Raw genomic sequence first — 24618 nt, forward strand, 5'->3', positions numbered from 1 at the left:
AATTTTCTTGTATTTTTAGTAGAGACGGGGTTTCACCGTGTTAGCCAGGATGGTCTCGATCTCCTGACCTCGTGATCCGCCCGTCTCGGCCTCCCAAAATGCTGGGATTACAGGCTTGAGCCACCGTGCCCGGCCAGCTTGCTGTTTTCAAAGTTGTAATGTTTAATGTGTATCCCTTAGCGTCTAAGAAAGTAAGATAACAGAAGCATTTCCGTAGCCCTGCTCTCCCAAAGACGCAACAAGCCTCTCTTACACCCTGGCTTCCATCCCAGGGCTTGTGTGGGAAGGAGGAAAGAACACAGGCCAACAGAGCATGGACCCAGAAAGAGGCCTCCTGACGTTAATTGTGAAGATGGAGGAGATGGTTTTGTTTAAGCTCACTATGTTTTTTTCCATCTCCAGCTACCACAGCTAGGGGAGCTACCTCCATGCCCACCCATCCATGGTGGACATTATCCATGTGCAGCCTAATCACTGGAGGCCATGAGCCTCCAGTGAGGCAGAGAGGCAGAATGAAGAGTGGGCAACCAGGACCCAAGATGGCGGCTTGAGGGCAGGCAGAACTGCCTTCATCCAGAGCATGGCTCACCATCAGCAAAAATCCCAGGCACTCTCTTCACCCCTCCACCCATGCTGTATAAAAACTGCTCAAATCTGACACCCCCCTACACATCCTGAAGCCTGTGGGGTGACAGAGCTACAGACCAACACTCTACCCCATCCCCAGCACCCTCATGCAGGAGCTCCCAAGCACCCTTTCCTTCTTGGGGAAAATTTTACTGACCTCTCTTTTCATCTTCTTAAAAACATGAGGCATGTCATTTGGTTTATTAGAGGAAAGAACTCGATAAAAGTGAAGTTTTATTTTTCCTAATTGTATGTGAGGTGCCTTGAAGAAGTCATTGCTTTAACACCCACTGGAATTGGTGTTCGGGTGTTGTTCAGATATCAGTCAAGTTCCTTTTTCTCACCAGCAAGGGACAGCCACCATAGCCTAAGTGGAACTGGGAAAGCTACGTGGCTACCTGGGATGGGCTTTGCTGCCCCTGACATCAGCCAAATTTGACTTCCAGCAACCCCAGGGAACATTGAACTGCATGGGCCAGGTCCAGGGGAAGCCAGCAGCTAGCTGGTGCTTCCTGGAATAGGCCAGGGCTGACAAACTCCAAGAGGAACTTAAAGATCAGCATTTGTTTTAATGCAGAGGCTCAGTTTAGAAGGCTCAGCTTGTGGGCCAGGCGCAGTGGCTCACGCCTATAATCCCAGCACTTTTGGGGGCTGAGGCAGGTAGATCACGAGTTCAGGAGATCGAGACCATCCTGGCTAACACGGTGAAACCCTGTGTCTACTGAAAATACAAAAACAAAAATTAGCCTGGGTGGGCCGGGTGCGGTGGCTAACACCTGTAATCCCAGCACTTTGGGAGGCTGAGACGGGTGGATCACGAGGTCAGGAGATCAAGACCATCCTGGCTAACACGGTGAAACCCCATCTCTACTATAATACAAAAAAATTAGCCGGGCGCGATGGCAGGCGTCTGTAGTCCCAGCTACTCGGGAGGCTGAGTTTGCAGTGAGCCAAGATCGCGCCACTGCACTCCAGCCTGGGCGACAGAGCGAGACTCCGGCTCAAAAAAAAAAAAAAAAAAAGGCCCAGCTTGTGGAAGCACAGGTGCCACCGTCCCACCGTCCCACTGTCCCACCATCACAGACCAGCACCTGATACTGGCAGACCAGATCACCTTACTGCCGCCTTGGTCTTCACACATCCTGCCCCGAGACCCCTACTGTATCTTGTCCTTAACTCAGCAGTGGCCAGCCTTCTCACCAGATACAAGGGATGCCTATCCCTATTCTCTCTGCAGGCTGGAGAATTCATGTCTTGTTTATCTCTTTTCTGTAATGATGGCCATAGCAACTAGGCTGTAAATTCTGCTTGACCTATCTTGCACTTTTAACAGGTTTTATCCATAGACACTGATGATAATTGTATGGCTCATTGATTATCTACTGCTGTGCTGAGCACTAACAATTCCTAATCCTCACAGTAACCCTGAGAGGGAAGGGTTGACATTGCCCTCATTCTTCTCAATGGGGACACTGAGGCTCCAGGTTAAGTATGCACTCAAAGAGGTAGAGCCAGGATCGCAGCTGGTGCCTCTCTCCCATCACGAGACTTACAGAACATCTTATCTGTTCAGAGAGTTCTGATGAGGTGGTTAAGTCATGATGCTATGTGCCTGTGGCCTTGGTCTCTCCACGTGGAGGATGGGGGTGATACGGGACCCACTTCAGGATGTGGTGAGCAGTCTGACAGCACCACTTAGATATAGACACCTCTGGGCACTGTTGCAGGAAAATAACAGCTGTCCAGTGTTGATCTCTTAAATTTTCTTATTTAATCTTTACATTAGCCAGGTATGGTAGCGTGCATCTATAGTTCCAACTACTTGGGAGGCTAAGACTGCAGGATTGCTCGAGCCCCCGAGTTGGAAGCTGCAATAAGCCTCCAACTTGTGGATTGTACCACTGCACTCCAGCCTGGGTAACAGAGACCGTCTCTTTAAAAATAAAACAAAATCCAGCAAGGTCTTTTGTTTTCCCTGTTTTTTTAGCGAGTAAACAAAGAGGCCAGGAGCTGCTAAGGGCTACACAGATTCTGCTGGTCCCATCTTCATTCCTTCTACCATGTGATGCTGCATTTCTAGCTTGTGGTCTGGTGTCTGGTTTTTTGTTTGTTTTGTTTTTTGGTTTTTTTTAACCACATAATTATAATCATTCCTTACATACAATGTTGTGCCCTGCATTTGTTTTGTTTTTGTTTTTGTTTTTAACTTAGCATGACATAGCACTTTCTGCATTCTTAAGGAGTTTGTGACCCTGTCATGGATGGCTGTCGTTCCATCACACAGATGTGTGTTGGTTTACCTATACTTGCCCCTGAGTTGGAAATGGGTGTTTTCTGGTTTTGCTGCTACAGTTAATGCAATGCAAAGCTTTATATGTAAAGCCTTTTCTTTTTTAGAATTATTCCTTAGAGTAGGACTCTTGATTCCAAGAGAATCCATTTGCTTAAGACTCTTGGAGCACAGTTTCAAATTTCTTTCCAAAAGTGTTGCACATGATTATTCTAACTCTAGTGCATGCTACTTACTTAAAAGTAAAAATGTCAGTGGCTCTCGCCAGTGTCCCAGCACTTTGGGAGGCTGAGGTGGGTGGAGCATTTGAGGTCAAGAGTTCAAGATTAGCCTGGCCAAAATGTTGAAACCCTGTCTCTACTAAAAATACAAAAATACCCAGGCATGGTGGTGGGCACCTGTAGTCCCAGCTACTCAGGAGCCTGAGGCAGGATAATCACTTGAACTCAGGAGGCGGAGGTTGCAGTAAGCCAAGATGGCGCCACTGCACTCCAGCCTGGGCAGCAGAGCGAGACTCTGTCTCAAAAAAAAAAAAAAAGTAAAACTGTTGCCTCTCCTTTAGGCCAGAAATTGGCTCCTCCAAGCTAAGTAGTGACATGTGCTCCATGGCTGCCCTTTTAGAGGGACGGGTGTGAGGGTAACCTGGTCAAGTAGCCTCTGAGGTGATTTCAAAGGATTTCAAAACAAAATAGGGATTTTTGGAGTCTAGATTTGAGCAAAAGTCAGTGTGGACCAGCACATAGGTACAGAATCTGCCAACTTTGCAATTTAGAAAAGGGGAAAGAAAGCCAACAGTTTTTCCTAGCAGTGTGGGCCTGCATGGTCTCAGGCGCCTGTGTCTGCTGGGTGGGCAGGTCTGCAAGCATTTCTCCATCATCCCCACCCTGAGAGGAGGCAGAAGCCGGCCACAGAAGCGGCACACACAGAGCCAGAGTGCCAGTGGGCTGTGACGCTATTGTCCACTAAGGTTGCTGTGGCATGGGGAGTTTGGTCATCTTTGTAGCATTCTGTAGAAGACCCCTGGGGGTTTCCACCCTTAGGGGCTACACAGATCCCGTCTTCACTTAATGGGACTCGTCATTGACACTTCCTAAGCAAGAACAATGTTGAAAGGTTGTCAGTGTGGTCAGTGGGTAGGGTTAATCAAGGAGGGAAGAAGACACCGTCCTTGGTGCTGCAGGTCCTACCTAGCCCTTGAGGTTTGAGAACACCCCTTGGAATAAACTAGAGAGGGAGGCACACTGGGTCAGTGCTACAGATTTCCTCCCAGAAGCTTAGAAGCTGCTGGGGACATGGTAATCCACAGTTGTTTCTGTGTAGCTATGAAATGTGACGTGTTTGGGGCCAAAGATAACTTTTCTCTTTCAGAATAAAGTTTGCTTTTTTTCCTAAAACAGGTAAATGATGGGAGATGAAACGAGATGATAATTCAGATTCTGGCCCTAGATAAGTGCTTGGATTTCCTGAGGTAGGTTGGTTCCTACATTAGGCATAGTATGAGAAACATTTAGGTGCTGCTAAAGGCCCAGGTGGCTCTTCAGTGTCTCTGAAGAACCACAAACACTTCAGGACTTGTCCAAATTATAAGCAAGAGGCTAGGCATTCAAAGAGCTGGGGACAAGCTGTTCAGGTGAGAACACAGGAGCTGAGACCCCAGTGCGGGAAGGGTCTGGGGTATCTGCGGGGTATGGCTGGAGGCAACAGCATGAGAGGGAGTGAGGGATGGGATGGACTGAAGTCCAGGCTCCCTGCCATGGTCCAGCCAGAGGGGACCTAGGCTGGGTTCTGGACCCAGATAGGAATGGGTTAGGTGTGAGGTGCATTTTGGAGGCGGAACAGAAAGGACCAGCTGGGGGATCAAGTGAGGATAAAGAGAAAGGATGAATTAGGTTTTGTTGCATGAGCAGCCAGTGGGTGGCTGTGTCCTTCAGGGATACAGGGAAGCCCAGGGGCCAGAAGTGGTGCTTTGGACGTCTTTTGTCTGGGGCGCCTTTTAGACATCCAAGTAGAAGTGTTGAGTGCTGGGCGCAGTAGCTCACGCCTGTAATCCCAGCACTTTGGGAGGCCGAGTCGGGCGGATCACAAGGTCAGGAGATCGAGACCATCCTGACCGACATGGTGAAACCCCGTCTCTACTAATACAAAAAAAATTAGCCAGGCGTAGTGATGCACGCCTGTAGTCCCAGCTACTCAGGAGGCTGAGGCGGGGGAATCGCTTGAACTCGGGAGGTGGAGATTGCAGTGAGCTGAGATCGTGCCACTGCTCTCCAGCCTGGCGACAGGGCGAGACTCCGTCTCAGTGGTAAAAAATAAAGAAGTGTTGAGTAACCAGTGAGCTGACAAGCCCACCACGTGGAGGGCTCGGGTAGGATACATGGGCTTGGGGGAGTGGACCGCATTCTATGATGACAGAGCTGGCTGGCGGTGAGGCGAGGGACAAAGGAACCACTTCCCTGTTGGACCTTGAAGGCTGCATTAGAGCATGAAGAATCTTCCGGAAGAGGACACAGAGTGTTAAAGTAGAGGGGAGTGTGTGTTTCCAGGGCGAGTGAGGAGGCTGGAAGCTTCAGGGCCAGGTCGTGGAGGGCACATCCCTTGTGTGAACAATGTGGACTTCTTCCTGATTGCAGCAGGAATTCTGTCCATGGTCATTAAACAGGGTAGTGAAATGATCAGATTTAGCCTCTCACATGATTATTCTGGTAGCAGAGGACTGATGGTGTAAGGATCCCAGCAAGAAACACTCAGGACCCTCAGGGACTCACTCTGCATACGGGGTCCCTATTGTGCCGACTGTGGAGCCGCCTGGCTCACCTGCCCAGAGATTCTGGCCACTTAGCGGAAAGGCCGGTGAGGGACCCGGCAGAGCATGATGGTCTGGGTGCTGGATTCTGTCCTGCTGAGGGTCTGAAGATGCTTATTCACACAGGGCCAGTTGTTAAAAATGTAAGCACTCACACAGATACGCTCTTCTCTCAGTGGTGCCTGTCTTTCTTTTTTTGTTTAATTGCTCCCTGCAGCAGCATATTCCATGGTAGATTCCATGACAGGGCTATTCTCACTCTTGATTTCAGTGGTTTTGATGTTGTGTCTGTTGCCATAGCACCTGGAGCTAAGCCTTATCATGCTTTATCAAATAATTGCACATCTGGTGATCACTTAGGCTTCTAGAAACGTGAGGCAGGGAGGACCCTCAAGGGGCTCTGGTCAGAACTCTTGCTGCTGAGAGGCTTCACTGCATTCCCCCGGACTCACCAACAGCCTCATTACACTTGATACATCTGTGTGTGCACCAGTGCATTCAGCGCCTCCATCCTCACTACCCAGCCCCTTGTGAGGCTGGCCAGGCCACAGCTTGCCTTGTTCTGCACCATTCTAGGGCTGAAGAATTTCCCCAAAATATGTCACTAGACAGTGACAAACAGGCCCTTAGTCCAGTGCCTTTGGCGGGGGCCGGCTGGAGCAACATGGCCATGTTCAGATGCCTGTCCCACCACTTGTCAGCTGTGTGGCCTCCCCGCCTTCTCCTCCCCGAGGGTAACAGGATCCTCCTGAAAAGTTGTTAGGAGGATTAAATGATTTGATAAATAAAATGTTGCATCCATAAGCACTCAATATACGGTAGCTGTTCTTGTTCATCCCACTGTATCTAATTTCTCTACTCTTAAATTTTACAGCTTTACTCAGTAGCCTATAAAATATTCTACATTTGTGGCTCCCATAAATTTCCTCGTTGCTCTGCTGAGGCCATTTCTAGTGCCTGTGTGGTCAGTGTTATTGGAGGGCAACTGATAAACCAGCCATGCTCCCCACTTCCTCTCTAGGGGCTTGGCCTCCTCGGCTGTCTGCAGACCTTTGCCTCTTGCATTATATCCAGTCCAGCTCTCACGTCTTCCCTGGTGAGCTGGTATCCAGAAATCTGCTCTGTCACCTTCTGTGTGAGGAGCATCCTCTCCAGTTTGTCTCACTGCCTTAGCTCCCACGGTGCAGAGTTTCCTGGAAGCATGCTTGGAGGGTAGCAGGCCCAGGAGGCACAGTTGTGACTGGAGCCATGGCAGAGCAGCAACTGATACTGGTCACTACGAGTGCCAGCCTCCTTATAAGCACTCCTTTTATAGATAGGGAAGCTAATGCTGAGAGAGGTGAGGTCACTCACCCAAGGTCACTTTAGTAAGTAGCCATGGTGGACTGCTCAGATGGGCCTAGAGCCAGTCTCCTGACCACTAGGTCATGTGGGGACACCAGGTGGCATGAATCTCTGAATCTCATTTTTCTCTGTGCTTGGGGAGGTGGTAACGTAGGTCAGTCCTTGGCGATGGTTAGTTCCCTGCCCAGGGCCTGTCAGCCTTAACGTTCTTCTGATCCTGTTTATGAAATGCAGGTAATATATTGACATTGCAGAAGCTCAGAGAACATAATTGAAAGTCTTGTAGATGGCAATAAAATGGGAAGATTTTTCAGGCTGGTTTTCTTGTTGGTCTGGTGAGGAGCTAAAAGTTACAGCAGGTGGTCAGCAGAGGGCCCCAGAGCCTCAGAAGTAAACCTAGATTTGGGCACATGCCTGAGTATTGGCAAATTTCTGTAGGCGGGGCCCTTTGGCTCCACAGTGGGGCGACAGGCATTGGAGTGCACGTCTCTGAGCTGGGAGGAAACCCCAGTACCACCAAGACGAAGAGAGGTGTGTAGGAGAAGGTAGAATACCAAGAACATTCCCAAAATCTGGTCACCCCCTGGTAAGATCACTGGTCCTGCTCCAGTTAAGAGTATGGGTGTGTGATAACAGGGCTGGGGCTTTGTATGTAAACCAGGAACCCAGAAGAGAGCAAAGAGCTGTTTTTCTAGCTCCGTTACTTTGAGATATCCCACTTCCCCTGATTTCTACTGGATTCTGATTTAGTTACTCTAATGGCCTCTGCATAGACAACCTTTCCCCTTGGGCAGACTCTGATTCCTGGGATTTCCTGAGCGATACTCCCAGGACTCTGCACAGGAAGTGGAGAATGAGGTCAGGCCAGGACTGGAAGGGTATTCACCTGCTCTCATAGCAATCGAATGGCAATTCCAGACCTGTTCTTAGTCACTTCTTTCCAATCTGAGGATGCTAACATAAATGTGAAAGACAGACAAATGGTTAAGCACAAAGTGCTTAGGATGATCCCTTTGTAAGGGTTTGCTATTATTAATAATCTACCAAAAGCCGTATATGTGGCCTTTCAATACAGCCTGGATCTTTTATTTCATTCTTTTTTTCTTCGAGATTTACCTTTTTTTTTTCCCCCTTTATAGAGGAAAGCCTGAGAAAATGGCAAGAAAACCAAAATAATATGGTTCTGTGATTAGCAGTCCAGTTTTACGATAGAGATAATTTACCCAGTGCTTGCCTTTAGTGAATGCAGGTGGCATTGCCCAGACCACCCATACAGTAGAGCACATAAGGTCCAGAAGCAAAGACAGCAGCAGATGGCAACTCCTTGGCTGCTGTCACAGAAGCACGTGCTGAGCAGTCTCTAAGTCACGTGTGTTTGCTCTAAAATTAACACCTGGACAATGTAGAATTAATGCCATTAGAAAATGAAATCACTTCTGTTTTCCACACTATGTAAACCATACATCAGAGTGCCCTAAAAACATGGTCTGTAGTGGTATTTCTCTTAGGTCAGGCCACTAGTTAGGTCTCTTATGAGGTTCATTTCGTGTGGTTGGTGGGTTTTGGTTTGGTTTTTAAGGAGCAATAACCCTTCCCTATGGAAAATAAGGGGCCTTGGATGAGGTTATGTCCAGTGTTCACTGGTCCCATTTTGAAGTGCCCCAGCTGGACGCACACCTGTGACCCAGGGCCAGCCTTGAATCTAGCCTGAAACAATGACCAGAGAGGAAGTGCTTGGAACCTGAGGCCAGTGGCTTTTCTGTGTCGAGGCTCAGGTTGCACTGTGTGTTTGTGAGTCTTCTTTCTCTTCCAGTTGTTAGGCCTGAAATGCCATTATTCCTTAAGAATAGGGACATAGGGGGCCAGCCTTTTCAGCTGGAAGCCATTCCTCCCAATTGTGTGTGTATTCCCCTCTGGTGCCCTCTCTAATGTCCAGGTGTCTTCTGTGTGCCAGGAGCCCCATGAGAGCTGTGGTGGTCACACAGCCAGGCAGACAGGATGGACAGGAGACTGTGAGGAAGCAGAGGCCAGTGGCTTGACCTGAGCACTCAATGCAGGTGCAACTCAGGGGGGTTCCCCAGCGGCTGTTCTCACAAATGGGGCTTGACTTGGTTCAGAATCATACTTTTTGCACCTGCCGTCAGCACTTTTAAGGTCAGCTTTGTTTTGTGTTAAAAGTTTGCATAAAATTATAAGGTGTATAGCTGGGGAGAAAGAAATTTCTTTGGCATGGAAAGAACTTGAAGCTGGGCACGGTGGTTCACACCTGTAATCTCAACACTTTGGGAGGCCAAGGCGGTCCAATCACCTGAGGCCAGGAGTTCAAGATCAGCCTAACCAACATGGCAAAACCCTATCTCTCCTACAAATACAAAAAAAATTAGCCAGGCATGGTGGCACACGTGGCCTGTAGTTCCAGCTACTAGGAAGGCTGAGGCATGAGAATCGCTTGAACCCAGGAGACAAAGGTTACAGTGAGCCAAAATCACATTGCACTCTAGCCTGGGCAACAGAGCTAGACTCTGTCTCAAAAAAAAGAAAAAAGGTGGCTGGGGGCAGTGGCTCATGCCTGTAATCCCAGCACTTCGGGAGACCGTGGCGGGTGGATCTCGAGGTCAGGAGATCGAGACCATTCTGGCTAACATGGTGAAACCCCGTCTCTACTAAAAATACAAAAAATAAGCCAGGCGTGGTGGTGGGCACCTGTAGCCCCAGCTACTTGGGAGGCTGAGAGGCAGGAGAATGGCGTGAACCTGGAAGACGGAGCTTGCAGTGAGCCGAGATCACGCCACTGCACTCCAGCCTGGGCAACAGAGTGAGACTCCGTCTCAAAAAAAAAAAAAGAAAGAAAAAAGAAGAAGAGGGCCAGGTGCAGTAGCTCAGGCCTGTAATCCCAGCACTTTGGGAGGCCAAGGCGGGCAGATCCCCTGGGGTCAGGAGTTTGAGACCAGCCTGAACAACATGGAGAAACCCCGTCTCTACTAAAAATACACAATTAGCCAGATGTGGTGGCACGTGCCTGTAATCCCAGCACTTGGGAGGCTGAGGTAGGAGAATCGCTTGAACCCAGGAGGTGGAAGGTTTCAGTGAGCTGAGATCACGCCATTGCACTATAGCCTGGACAACAAGAGTAAAACTCCATCTCAAAAAAAAAAAAAAAGAATTTGAGTAGAGTTAGCGCTACAGGCTTCATGACCGTGCTCCTTTGTTTGTTTGTTTGTGTTGAGAGGGTCTTGCTCTGTCACCTAGGCTGGAGCGCTGTGCTGTGATACGATCATAGCTCACTGCAGCCTGACCTGGCCTCAAGCAATCCCCCTGCCTCAGCCTCCTGAGTAGCTGGGACTCTTAAGTGGGCACACTACACCCAGTTAACTTTTTTTAATTTATTTTTTGTAGAGAGTGTCTTGCTTTGTTGTCCAGGCTTGTCTCAAACTCCTGGCCTCAAGTGATCTTCCTGCCTCAGCCTTCCAAAGTTCTGGGATTACGGGTATGGGCCACTATACCCTGCCAAACTCACACTTCCCCTGTCCCCTGGGATATGGCCCAGGAAAGCTTGCCCCTCTGGGGCCTCTAATTCTTGTGTGTGCAGAACCTAGCATGTGTGCAGAAGGATAAGAATTGAATAAGGTGATATCTGTGAAGCGCCTAGCACAGTAAATAGCATACAACAGACTGTTAGTAGTTAGTACCTTATTTGAATGTTCCAGAATCACTACTTTTTTCCCTGCCATTGTTAAAAAATTCACCTTTTAAATTGTGGGAGCTCTGCTGTAGTTACATATGAAGCTGTTTTTTCAGCAGTTTCACCAGTAGCCATTCTGTACCCACATTTAGTTTATTTGTTTATTTTATTATTTTTATTTATTTTTTATTTTTTTGAAATAGAGTCTCACTCTGTTGCCCAGGCTGGAGTGCAGTGGCGCAATCTCAACTCAGCTTTAAAGACCCCTGCTTTCCACAACTATAAATGAGTGAGCATCACCTCTTTTTGAACTAGTCTCCCCAAGAATTCCCAGCTGGCTTTTTTCATTTGTTTTTTTTTTTTGTTTTGTTTGGAGATAGAGTCTCTGTTGCCCAGGCGGAAGTGCAGAGATGCAATCATAGCTCACTGCAGCCTCAACCTCCTGGGCTCAAGTGATCCTCCCACCTTGACCTCCCGAGTAGCTAGAACTACAGGTGTGTGCCACCACATCTGGACTTACTTTCTGTCTTTTTTTTTTTTTTTTTTTTTAAGAGACAGAGGGCTAAGTGCAGTGGCTCACTCCTGTAATCCTAGCACTTTGGGAGGCTGAGGCGGGTGGATCACGAGGTCAGGAGTTCGAGACTAGCGTGGCCAACATGGTGAAATTCCATCTCTACTAAAAATTCGAAAATTAGGCACAGTGGCTTATGCCTGTAATCCCAATGCTTTGGGAGGCAGAGGTGGGCGGATCATGATGTCAGGAGTTCGAGACCAGCCTGACCAACATGGTGAAGCCCCATCTCTACTAAAAATATAAAAATTAGCTGGGCATGGTGGCAGGCACCTGTAATCTCAGCTACTCGGGAGGCTGAGGCAGGAGAATTGTTTGAACCCGGGAGGCGGAGGTTGCAGTGAACTGAGATCACACCATTGCACTCCAGCCTAGGTGACAAGGCAAGACTCCATCGTAAAAAAATAATAATAATTAAAAATTAGCCGGGCATGGTGGCGCATGCCTGTAATCTTGGCTACTCAGAGGCTGAGGCAGGAGAATCGCTTGAGCCCAAGAGGCAGATGTTACAGTGAGCGGAGATTGTGCCAGTGCACACCAGCCTGGGCGACAGAGCAAGACTCCATCTCAAAAAGAGAGAGAGAGAGATGGAGGTCTCCCTGTCTTTCCGAGACTTGTCTCAAACTCCTCAGGTGATCCTCCTGTCTGAGCCTCCCAAAGTGCTGGAATTACAGATGTGCACCACTGCACCCAGCTAATTTTTTTATTTTTTGTAGAGACAAGGTCATGCTGTGTTGCTCAGGCTTAATATTTTTCTTATTTTCTGTGATGACATGGGATGTTTTATTCTCCAAATCTAGCCAAATGGAGAAATTCCTTGCAGACCCGCACTCTAGGCTGTGGCCTTGGTCTCCTGCACTTGATCCTGCAACTTGCTGTCTTCCCTGCAGACTGCCCTACGTGACAGGCCAGCTTTGCTGTTCTTCACATCACCCCCAGTTGGAACCTGCAGTGGTGGGCTTCTAGAGTCTTTGTCACTCTTGTTAGTCTGGCCCCTTCTTCCCTTCTCACAAACTAAGCCAGTCCCCCACCTGCCTGCCTGTTCTTGCAGATCCTTTTGCCCATCCTCCTACCTGCTCTTCACCCCTTGGCCTGTACTGCTGTCTCCACAAAGCCATCTCCAGCCCACTCCACTGTGTCGAGCCTGTTCTTGAACAGCAGCTGCACTGACAGGAACCACGCTAATTACTGTAAGCAGGCAGGGTAGATAAGTGGGCAGGCAGAGGCCATGGTCTACACCCTGTGGCTTCATGGAAGAATCTCAGTAACCACTGACTTCCCCCACTTGGGATGGTGCTGGTGACCAGTGCAATACTGCCCACAGGTGGGGTGTTTGGTGTTGTAGAGGACACATTGGTCTCAGGAGGTCCAGAGAGTGGTGGGAATGCCCACACCTTGCACCTATGCCCCCGTCTCACCCTGAGTCAGTGGAAAGATGGATACATCCTGCCCCTGCCCTGTGTCTCTTGTTAAGACACAATACACCTATAAACCACAGATCCTGAGCTGTAACCCAGGACATCTCAGCACTTTTTTGTACATTTTCCAATTTCAAGACATCCCCCTTGGTCAAATGATAGAACCCAGTAGGGCTCCTCAGCACTGTCCTCGGAGTGTGCTGCCTGTGTCCCAGAGAGCCCCGGCTCCTTGCCTCCCAGTGCTCTACAGCATCCTGTCTCGAGTCCTTCCTCACATCTATCCTCCACCTTGCGCTGCTCACCAGGAAGCCACAGCAGCCTCCTCACTGGCCTTCTTTCTTCCAGACTCATGCTCCATACCAGCACCAGTGTGCTTATGTGATCACTTAAGTATTTATGTGATGAATGTTTATCGTTGGGTACCAGCAAGAGAATGTATGTAAGTGGATAAAAATGTAATTCAACATGTGTTTTATGAATTCTGGAAACCTCTTTTTTTCCCCAGAACATCAATTCAGAGTCCAGCTCCTGTTGAAATTCATCAGTGGGTTAAACTCCGAGTTGTCTTGATGCTACAAGCACTACATCATGTGTGTGTAGTTTCATTCTAAAGTCTGGTTGCTTCACTTGTTATTAAATTTAACAAACATAACTCTCTAACTTGGCGTTTTTGTAGAATGGGATCCTTTTATATAAACATTAGTAAAGACCAAAGTAACTGATACAACTACAAGATTATCATTCCTCCAAAGTAAACATGTATTTAAGGGCAGCTGCTTCCAGGAAGCCATGTGCTCTTCTGGATGGAAAATAAATTGGTGCCATTCTTGGTTTTCTGGGACTTAGTCCCAGTCTCTACAGCCTGCTTTCCATCTGTCCCCCAGAATCAGGACTTAACGTCTCCAACACGTATGAAGAAGATCAGAGGGCACAGCGTGTGTACGAAGGGACAGGAACTTCTCTGATCCACTGCCATCTACTGCTTGATAGTCATCAATGGCCACTGTCTTGGTCAGCTCAGCTGCCATAGTAAAATACCAGACTAGGGGCTTACATATGCTGTCAGTTTTCCTACAGTTTTGGAGCTACAAGTCTGAAATGAAGTTGTCAGCAGGTTTCATTTCTTGTGAGGCCCCTGTCCTTGGCTTGCAGTGGGCTGTCTTCGTGCTGTGTCTTCACATGGTCTTTTCTGTGCGCTCCTCTGGTGTCTCTCTGTCCTTCTTATAAGGCTATCAGTTAGATTGGAATAGCACCCACCCTATCGGCCTCATTTAATATAATCACCTCTTTAAAGGCCCTGTCTCCAAATACAGTCATTGTCCAAGGTGTCAGAGTTGAGGGCTTCACATATGCATTTGAGGGAGACACAGTTCAGTTCATAACAGCCACAGATAAACGGTGTGTCTTTTTAGCACGTGTAATTCAGTTGGGAAAACAATAGAAAGCACGAGCAGTTACAACTGGGGTAGAGTTGAGCCAAAGACAAGTCTATTCAAGCATGAGCAGCTGCGTCCCCACTGTGTTCATCAGGATTTCCAGCCTTCACATGGGCACATGGAGCAGTTGCTGAGCCTGAGTAGAGCGCAGCTTAGGGAGGCTGGCAAAAGGCATGTTGCCTCTGGTGAGGTTTTATCCTGTTGTCCATCTGTGTTATTTAGAGCAGTTTCTGTAGAGAAAAAATAATAAAAACAATATTAGCAAACACCAGAGCAGGCTGCCACTCCGGCAGCTCTCCCAGAACCAAGTAGTTCCCAGAAATCACTCTAGGCCTCCTAGGGAAAGGAGAGGCATGGTGGTTCCTCCTGGGCAGACCTTGAGTCCTGCCTTCCTAGGATGGACCCTCGCCCCCGAAAAAGGCTACAGACGGCCTCCTTATGTGTCCACCACGACAAGTTCCTCCCAGGTAGGCCACATAACTGGAACTGAGAATTTGGGCTATGGATTAAGGCTGAAAACACCACTCAAAAAAAAAAAGAGAGGGAAGTCACATTTCAACATACTGTGTTACAAGACCCAGTTACACCACCTCAGTTGTACTTTTGCTTCCAAAGGTCACCTTAGGTTGTCGGACATGAAGAAACTAATGAACCAGTGGGGGTGGAAATTAAACATGCTTTGGGGTCAGAATTTAATTTCTTGCTCATAAATATTTCTGTGAAATGATGGAATCTCCTAAGGTTTGTTTCATACATGATTAACTGTACCAAAAATTTAAATCCAAGAAGAAGCAAAAAGAGGAAATAAAAGACGGTCTGTATTTTACCCGACCATCAGTTCAGCACTCTCCTCTGGTTCTGGGTATCCCCTTTTGTCAGCCCCTCCATGCACATTGGAGGAGCCCACTTCCACGTGGCTGGGTCCTCTGCAGTCGGGCAGCAGCACTGTGGTCAGGCATGTGTCATCTCAGGGGAGCAGTGCATGTGCAGGAAATGGATCCTGAAAATCTCACATCCAGGTTGTTGATGAAAGTGATTTCCAGACTGGGCACTGTAGCTCACGCCTGTAGTTCCAGCACTTTGGGAGGTCAAGGCAAGTGGATCACTTGAGGTCAGGAGTTTGAGACCAGCCTGGCCAACATAGTGAAACCCCATCTCTGTAAAAATAAACACATAAATAGCTGGGCATGGTGGTGCACGCCTGTAATCCCAGCTTATCGGGAAGCTGAGACAGGAGAATCACTTGAACCTGGGAGGCGGAGGTTGCAGTGAGCCGAGAGATCGTGCCAGTGCACTCTGGCGTGGATGGCAGAGCAAAGACTGCATCTCAAAAAAAAAAAAAAAGGATTCCCAAACGCACCATCCACAATCTCACTTTCTTTTTTTTTGAGATGGAGTCTTGCCCAGGCTGGAGTGCAGTGATGCGATCTCAGCTCACTGTAATCTCCACCTCCCAGGTTCTAGCATTTCTCCTGCCTCCGCCTCCCAAGTAGCTGGGATCACAAGTGCACACCACCATGTCGGGCTAATTTTTGTATTTTTAGTAGATGGGGTTTTGCCATGTTGGCCAGACTGGTCTCCAAACTCCTGACCTCAAGTGATCCGCCCACCTTCGCCTTCCAAAGTGCTGGGATTGCAGGCGTGAGCCACTGCGCCTGGCCAACACAGTCTCAGTTTCAATAATGGTATCTGGCAGGTTTGATACAAAGTTTAGGTCTTGATTTACAAGCATGGACAGACCCCTCACCTCACTCTCTAGCATCTTTGGTCTCTTACTGCTAAATCTGTCAATAATCTTCACTTGAGGCAAGATGGAGTGATGATTTCATAAGCATTGAGTAAACTCTGCCAGTCTTTTCAGCTGCACTGAAAAGAGTGGATAATGAGTGTGTCAGCCTCCCTGTGCATGCCAGTGGCAAAGATTGGTCTTCTAAAGATCTCGTCATTTCTTTTCTAAATAGAGGTGTCAAAGGATCGGCAAAACCAAGACCTGGATCAAAAGAGGTCAGAGCTTCTCAATTTTACTATGTGTCGGAATCACTTAGAGATCTTGTCAGATGCAACTGTGGTTAGTAGGTATAGCCGGAGCCCGACCGCCCATATTCCTCTCAGGCTGGCAGGTGGAGACAGTCCTGCCTATCCTGCATAGCAAGGGACTGGGTGTGATAGTTTCCCCCAAGGGGACCATCTGTAGCCAGCTGCCTGTGTTGAAATACTCTCTAATGCTCTTTATAGTATTAGGTTCACAGAACTAAAAATCACTTATGCTACTGCTTGTATTCCTGGGGGAGAAGACTAGATTTCAGCTGGATAAGAGCCCTGTGGGGATGAGTGAGGGTATGAGAGTAGTAGCATCTGGAGGCATCGGATGGATAGTATGCTAACGAGATAGGGTTTTACTATTTCCCATAGTAAAGATATGGGGAAGATATACCATGACTAGAATACCCGAACCTTGTGCACCAGGAGAATGAAGGGCATGAAGCCCTGGAAGAGCAACAGCAGGCCCCGGCTACTTCCTAACAGCGTTCTTTCTCAGAACTGGGATCTCTGGCCCTGCTTCTGAGCCCTCCACCCTGGGTGTCTCCCACCTACATTTTTTATTCTTCTGTGTCGAGTTGACCCTTTTTTCCTCCCTCCCGTGACCCTCATACTCAATTCATATCTCCTGTCCCCAAGAGAGGCTTCCCTTTTTGTCACATTTCACTAGCAAGGAGGGAAAGATTAAAAGCCCGCTTGGCCGGGCGCGGTGGCTCACACCTGTAATCACAGCACTTTGGGAGCCAAGGTGGGCAGATTACGAGGTCAGGAGATCGAGACCATCCTGGCTAACAGGGTGAAACCCCGTCTCTACTAAAAATACAAAAAAGTAGCCAGGTATGGTGGTGGGCGCCTGTAGTCCCAGTTACTCAGGAAGCTGAGGCAGGAGAATGGCATGAACCTGGGAGGCAGAGCTTGCAGTGAGCTGAGATCACACCACTGCACTCCAGCCTGGGCCAACAGAGCGAGACTCTGTCTCAAAAAAAAAAAAAAAAAGGAAAAAAAAGTCCGCTTTGCTATTTACTCTGAAAAGGAATTTGATTTTTATGAGAATGTGAAAAACTACCGGGGCAGCCGCTTTTCTATGCCTGCTATATAAACAGTACTTTGCAAGATGTCCTGTCTGATGTCCACAAAGGGGTGTTATCAACCCCAAGTTCAGACAGTTTCGTATTCTTCTATCCCTGGATACATGAATTCCTGCCATCTTTACACGGCACCCTAAAATACCAATGCAAAGTTACCTGCTCAACTGGAAGCTGCGCTGTACCCTGGAACCAGCACTTCTGCTGAATGACTCTGGATGAAGCCTCGACTTCCTCCTTCCCACCACATGCCCAGACCCCAGTGGCTCCTTTCCTGACCTGGTCCAGCCACTTTAAGTCCAGCTGTTGTCAACCTGGGCATGAGGAGGAGTGTCAAGATGGCCTTTGTCCTACCTGGAAGGAAGCTTCCTGGAATCTGCAGCCTCTCTTCCAGGGCATGCTGACAGCGGAGTTCCAGCAGGCAAGAGCTGGTTTTGCTGGCTGTTCCTGCCTGGCCAGGATTCCCAGTAAAACCCTGGGAAGCCCGGGGGTAGCCCAAGTAGTGAGCAAAGACAAGGTCAGCCTGGCTTGTTTCTGCCCAAGTGATAGCAGTGTTTCTATTTGACAGTTTGAAATGATGTGTTATTAGATCTTCCTACGCATGGCCCTGCTCCTGCAGGATGGAGAAGGCTGGGGTTCCCCTGGTTCCCGGGCATTGTTCCTCATCAGCAGAGTCACCTCCAGGGTAACTAGAGATGGGGCCGGTTTTCAGTTCCTGGCAGTGATCCCCGGGACTTCTGTTGTGAGAATGAGCCTTTGGATGCCTTTTTAAAGAAACTTTGATTCTGAATGAATTCTAAATTAATGGCTTTTAAACTTTTTGCTTGTAACCTATAGGAAGAAATATAAATTACCATAAGCCTCATCCAAACATAAATAAATGTAGGCATAACAGAAACAGTAGTTTTATAAAACAAATACTTGACACATGGAATGTGCCCTAGTATTTTCTGTTTTAGCTTTCTTTAAAAACCACTAGTCATAATCTCCTGAAATGACTTTACAACCCACCAAAGGGCCACAGTTTATAGTTTAAAAGTCATGGCTGGCCAGGCACAGTGCCTTAACAGCTGTAATCCCAGGATATGGGAGGCTGAGGTGGGTGCATCCTTTGAGCCCAGGAGTTTGACACCAGGCTGGGCAACATATCAAGACCTGGTCTCTACAAAACATTAGCCAGATATGGTGGCATGCGCCTGTGATCACAGCTACTATGGGCACTGAGGTGGCGGGATCACTTGAGTCTAGGCTTAAGCCCAGTGAGCTATGATGGCACCACTGACTGCACCCCAGACTGGTGACAGAATAAGACCCTGTCTCAAAAAAAAAAAAAAAAAAAGGAAGTCATTGCTATAGTAACTTCGGTTCCACAACCTGTATTGTATGGAGCATCTACAGGGAGCAAATCCTTTGGAAGGAGCTTAGTCACAGCCGCCTCTCCTGCGCTTTCCAGGCTTTGCGAAGCTTGGCAGGAAGGCGAGAGTGGCCCCACCTTCAGAGGCGCAGCTCAGAGGGCTTGAGAGCTCCCCGTGAAAGGGATCCCTGCAGGTAGAGTTCTTTGGGAATCAACCTCATGCAAAGCCATTGCAGAGGCTCTTGTTCAGCATTTGTTTACTCTGGGCACAGGCCAAAGCCCTTATCATCACCTCCCAGGCCCCAGGCAGCCTGTAAACCCAACCCTCCTCTCCTCCTTACAGCTCTGCCCACCCTGCTCCTCCCTGTTCCCTGTGCCTGGAATTCTCGACTTTAAGTCTTCATTTACCTGCACCTTCACAAAGAGGCCTTCCCTGAGCACCAGTTTATAGTTGTGAACTATTTTCCCCTCTCCACCCCAGTGAATTCTTCCTTCCTGTATTTTTTTTTCTCCTCAGCACTTACAATCATGTCTTACTATATATTTCACTTAACATGTGTCCCCACCGCAGAGCAGGACCCATAGTCCTTAGTAGGAGCTCACATATTGGTCTTGGAATTTTTATATGAATGTCCACATCCTGCCATTGCCTGGGTGTTGCTGATGCAGTGTCAGTGATTTTGTTAAACAGCCATTTGAGAGAAACAGTCACCTGTATTTGAATAATATAAGGGAATTGGTAGTTTTGTTTGTGGTTACTATGATAAAGATAAAATTGAACTTTGATTTATTCCAGAAAGACTTTACCCTCCCACTCTGTCCTCGAAGCCCTGGTCCCCATAGTGTAGTAAAAAGCCAGCAGCTATGTGTGGTCTCTCCCAGAGCAGTCAAGCTGATGTCTCGGTGCCTTGTAACTTTCCATCCCTAGGGGGCAGCATTAGCACAGAAACCACATATAAAGCTTCGCCTATTCCAATTTGTCACCTAATCCTGGTGGCTCAGGGAAACAACTTTTCTAATCCACAGAAACAAGACTTCAAGATTTCTTTTTTCAAAGCCTGCTTCTGTACATAGAAATGGTAGATGAGGTGTATATGAAAACCAAAAAAAATTTAAGAACAACGTGAAATCTTCCCCAAAGAAGCCCTTTCCTCAGGACTAGGGGGTGAGGTGGGGGAGGCTTTGTAATGTTTCCCAGAGCTCTCACTTGGCCACTCCCAGATTTGAATTAATTCATGTTAGAATTTTGTGTGTCTTGGCCAGATGCGGTGGCTCACTCCTGTAATCCCAGCACTTTGGGAGGCCAAGGCGGCCAGATCACCTGAGGTCAGGAGTTCAAGAGCAGCCTGGCCAACGTGGTGAAACCCTGTCTCTACTAAAAAATAGAAAAATTAACCAGGTGTGTTGGCGGGCGCTTGTAATCCCAGCTACTCGGGAGGCTGTGGCAGGAATAATTGTTTGAACCTGGGAGGCGGAGGTTGCAGTGAGCCAAGAACGTGCCATTGCACTCCAGCGTGGGCAACAAGAGCGAAACTTTATCTCAAAAAAAAAAAAAAAAAAAAAGAATTTTGTGTCCTTTAAGAACTGGACCCAGGCAGTTTGGACTATCTTGTTGCTGAGAGTGCACAGGAGAATGCTGGCCAGTGAGGGAAGCCTGCAGCCTACCCTTGGGCAGCAACTGGCCTTCCACAGCCCCTGGGGGTGTCGGGGAGAGCCAGGCTGGGTGGGACACAGACAGACAGACTGCGCATTTTCAGTCCTGACCCCTCTAAACCGGAAGTTCTCTTGGGCACACATTTTCAGGGTTTTCTTTTTGTGAGCTCCTTTTATCCTGATTGACAGCTTCCACGTCTTGAAACTATAGGAGAAAATCAAGAAAGAACATCCTAATTGAAATATATGCAGTACTTTCTCACACCATCTGCAAGCATTTGGTCATTAGCCGTTTGGTGATAACTGCTCTGTATAGTTTAACGCATTAAATTGGGGAAAGACATTAGGGAGCAAAGAAAGGAACGACAGTAACTCATATCTTTAGGGCTCAAGCTGTAATGAATTAACCTGAAAGGGTCGTATATATTAATAATTTCATTTTCTCATAAACTACTTGGAATAATTATAAATAAGACCCAATAGGGAGGAAATAATGTTCTTTCAGGGAGGATGTGGATATGCTTTTTCTTGCCCATGTAAAGTACAAAAAAGTCCCAGTAGTTGGGTGGGATACATTTATAACTCTACATGGAGAAGATGTGCTTTGTCTTGCCAGCCTCCACCTGAGACATTCAGCACCTTGTGTCGCTCAAATCTAGTGCTAGGCCCTAGAAATCCGAAGATACCTGAGATGTACCGTGGTTGATTACGAGCCTCTCCAGGTCAGGAATTCTCCTGGCTTCATCTCCATCACATCCCCATGTGGCACAGAATAGGCACTCAAGTGAACTTGTTTTTTGTTTTGGGGTTTTTGTTTTGTTTTGAGGCGGACTCCCACTCTGTTGCCCAGGCTGGAGTGCAGTGGCAGGATCTCGACTCACTGTACCCTCTGCCTTCTGGGTTCAAGCGATTCTTCTGCCTCAGCCTCCTGAGTAGCTGGGACTACAGGCGTGCGCCACCACACCCAGCTAATTTTTGTATTTTTAGTAGAGACGGGGTTTCACTCTGTTGGCCAGGCTGGTCTCGATCTCCTGACCTTGTGACCTGCCCTCCTCAGCTTCCCAAAGTGCTGGGATTACAGGCTTGAGCTACTGTGTCCAGCCTCAAGTGAACTTTTTTTTTTTGAGACAGAGTCTCGCTCTGTCACCCAGGCTGGAGTGCAGTGGCGCAATCTCAGCTCACTGCAAGCTCTGCCTCCCAGGTTCACGCCATTCTCCTGCCTCAGCCTCCCAAGTAGCTGGGACTACAGGCGTCCACCACCATGCCTGGCTAATATTTTTTTTTGTATTTTTAGTAGAGACGGGGTTTTACTGTATTAGCCAGGATGATCTCGATCTCCTGACCTCGTGATCCACCCACCTCGGCCTCCCAAAGTGCTGGGATTACAGGAGTGAGCCACCACGCCTGGCCAAGTGAACTTTTTTTTTAATGGATGAATTGAGCCCTCCATGCCAAGCCTGTCCATAGTGACCAGCAGGACATTATCTTTGCCACAAGGAGCGCCTGGCTTTTGGAAGAGATGTGACATACAAGACGCCATTAAAAGTGCAGTAACAATGCATAAGCCAAGGGCTCTGGGAGCCCAGTGAGCAAATGCCAGCTTTTCCCGGGTCATTTGGGTTTCCCAGAGCCACTGGTATTTGAAAGGAGAACTGGTGAGTAGGTGTTGCCAGAGGAGAAGGGACATTCTTAGGCAGCGTTTTGTGCCATTGAGGGCTTAGTGAGTGTGGGTGCTGACTCAGGGAGAACTGATTCTCTGAGCTCTCTCTCCTGTCCCAGCTCCGTCTACTGTCCTGCTTGCATTCCTTCTGCCTGGAACGCTTTTCTACCAGATAGACTTCAGGTTCAAGCAGAAGTGCCAGCTCCACACAGGCCTTCCCTGACAAACCAGTGTCAGATGGCACCCTCCCTGTTAACACTACCTGCCCCTTACCTGGCTTTAGTTTCCTCTGAAGTACTCACCATCTTCCTCAGAGTATAGAGTTATCTGTTTGTGAGTAGACTCTAAAAGGACAGGGGCTTCGTTTTATACCGATCCCACTCTGCAGCACTGATGGAAGGCTCTCAGTGGCACTGGTGGAAGGGGCAAAGGTGGGAACGTGAGACTGTCTTCATTCCTTTCAGTGCAGAAGCTGTCTCTGTTACCTGCATTGCTCTAAACAAAACTGACCCAGAGCAGTTTCAGTGATGGTGATAATCTCAAGCAATGCCATTAGCACATCTTAATGCCATGATCCTGGCTACCTTTGAGGAGGTAAGTGGCATGTATTTATAAGTAAGGGTCCAGGGGTTGGTTGAAGGAGTGACTATGGAACACTTTCATGGAGCCTGTCTCTGTTTAGGCAGTAATGGAAATCTAAAAATGGACTTCCTTTTGCTATGCCGCCAGACGTGCAACTGGCCAAAGGTGGCAGGAACAGCTACTTCCTCACACGTGTCCAGTCTGAGATCACCCTGTGATTAGCAGGTTCTTATCATTACCAGTAAGAAAGGGTATCCTCAGGTCTGATTCCATCCCATCCTGCCTCTTTCTTAGCATTCCCAGCTCTCCAGGAAGCCCAGGCAAGCAGGCATCCTGCACAGCTGCAGCTGCCTTTGATGCCCTGACGCTCACACCCAGCTTTGCTGATTGTTCCTTTCTGGTCTCCTCACACAAGATGCCATTGTAACCTCGGTTTGTCTCATGAGCCACATGCCCTTGGGTTCTCCAGTAAATATGACCTGCTCTTGCTAGCAAATACCATGTCAGCGTGCAGTGGGACTAGAGTAGAAAGAGCAAGTAGATTTGGGATCAGACAGACTCATGTCCAAAGCTGTGTGACCTCGACCAAGTTAATTGGACCCTCTGAGCCTTCTTTTTCTCTTACCTTTTTTGTTTTTGTTTTTGTTTGAGCAGAGTCTCACTGCGTTGTCCAGGCTGGAGTGCAGTGGCACAATTCAGCTCACTGCAACCTCTGCCTCCCAGGTTCGAACGATTCTCATGCCTCAGCCTCCCAAGTAGCTGGGATTATAGACATGCACTGCCACGCCTGGCTAATTTTTGTGTTTTTTGTAGAGACGGGATTTCACTATGTTGGCCAGGCTGGTCTCAAATTCCTGACCTCAGGTGATCCGTCTGCCTCGGCCTCCCAAAGTGCTGGGATTACAAGTGTGAGCCACCACACCCGGCCGTATTTACTTTTTTAAAAGTGGGAATAATGCTCCAGTACCTCCCTGTAGAGTTGCTGTGAAGATTGAGATGTAAAGCACCCTGTGTGAAGATGTGTAAATTTTCATTCCTAGCAGGTTTCATTTCTTTCTTTAACAAAAAATCTAGGCCTACAAGCTGGGTGCACACCTTTAAGTTCAGGCTACTGAGGAGACTGCCACGAGCTATGCTGGCACCACTGACTGGGCAATACAGTGAGACCCCATTCCTTCAATAAACAGCCCACAGGGACCAGGCACAGTGGTTCATGCCTGTAATCTCAGCACTTTGGGAGGCCGAGGTGGGCAGATCACTTGAGGCCAGGAATTCAAGACCAGTCTAGCCAATGTGGCGAAACCCTGTCTTTACTAAAAATATAAAAATTAGCTGGGCATGGTGGTGCATACCTGTAATTCCAGCTACTTGGGAGACTGAGGCATGAGAATCTTGAACCCTGGAGGCAGAGGTTGCAGTGAGTCGGAATCACACCACTGCACTCCAGCCTAGATGACAAACCGAGATGCTGTCTTCAAAAAAAAAAAAAAAAAAAACCTAAGCCTTCAGGAACATTGGGCTAGTACTGTGAAAAGCAGGAGTTTTAGACCTTTGTTAAAGATGTTCCCCAGGCCAGGCGTGGTGGCTCACATCTGTAATCCCAGCACTTTGGGAGGCTGAGTCTTGCAGATTGCTTGACTCCAGGAGTTTGAGACGAGCCTGGGCAACATGGCAAGACCCCATCTCTACAAAAAATTAGCCAGGCATGGTGGTGCACACCTGTGGTCCCAGCTACTTGGGAGGCTGAGGTGGGAGGATGACTTGAGCCAGGGAGGTCGTGACTGTAGTGCGCCAAGATTGTGCCACTGCACTCCAGCCTGGGTGACACAGTGAGACCCTGTCTCAATCAATCATTAAAATTAAAACAGTACCTCACGCCTGTAATCCCAGCACTTTGGGAGGCCGAGGTGGGTGAATCACGAGGTCAAGAGATTGAGACCATCCTGGCCAACATTGTGAAACCCCATCTCTACTAAAAATATAAAAATTAGCTGGGTGTGGTGGCAGGCGCCTGTATTCCCAGCTACTTGGGAGACTGAGGCAGGAGAATCACTTGAACCCGGAAGGCAGAGG

The 24618-nt window shown here is 48.2% G+C and overlaps 1 protein-coding gene and 1 long non-coding RNA gene across 2 annotated transcripts in view; both read left to right on the forward strand.

Moving 5' to 3' along the window:
* RNF216 (ring finger protein 216) overlaps positions 1 to 24618 on the forward strand; it is a 157948-nt gene that overhangs the window by 85851 nt on the left and 47479 nt on the right. The gene's annotated exons all lie outside the window — the stretch shown is intronic.
* LOC105551086 lies at positions 5175 to 22561 on the forward strand. Its single transcript, XR_001007816.1, has 3 exons — positions 5175 to 5282; positions 18750 to 18844; positions 22428 to 22561. It is a non-coding gene; the product is annotated as an uncharacterized LOC105551086 (long non-coding RNA).

Source organism: Mandrillus leucophaeus, unplaced genomic scaffold (assembly GCF_000951045.1).
Source record: "Mandrillus leucophaeus isolate KB7577 unplaced genomic scaffold, Mleu.le_1.0 Scaffold506, whole genome shotgun sequence".
Taxonomy (NCBI): Eukaryota; Metazoa; Chordata; class Mammalia; order Primates; family Cercopithecidae; genus Mandrillus; species Mandrillus leucophaeus.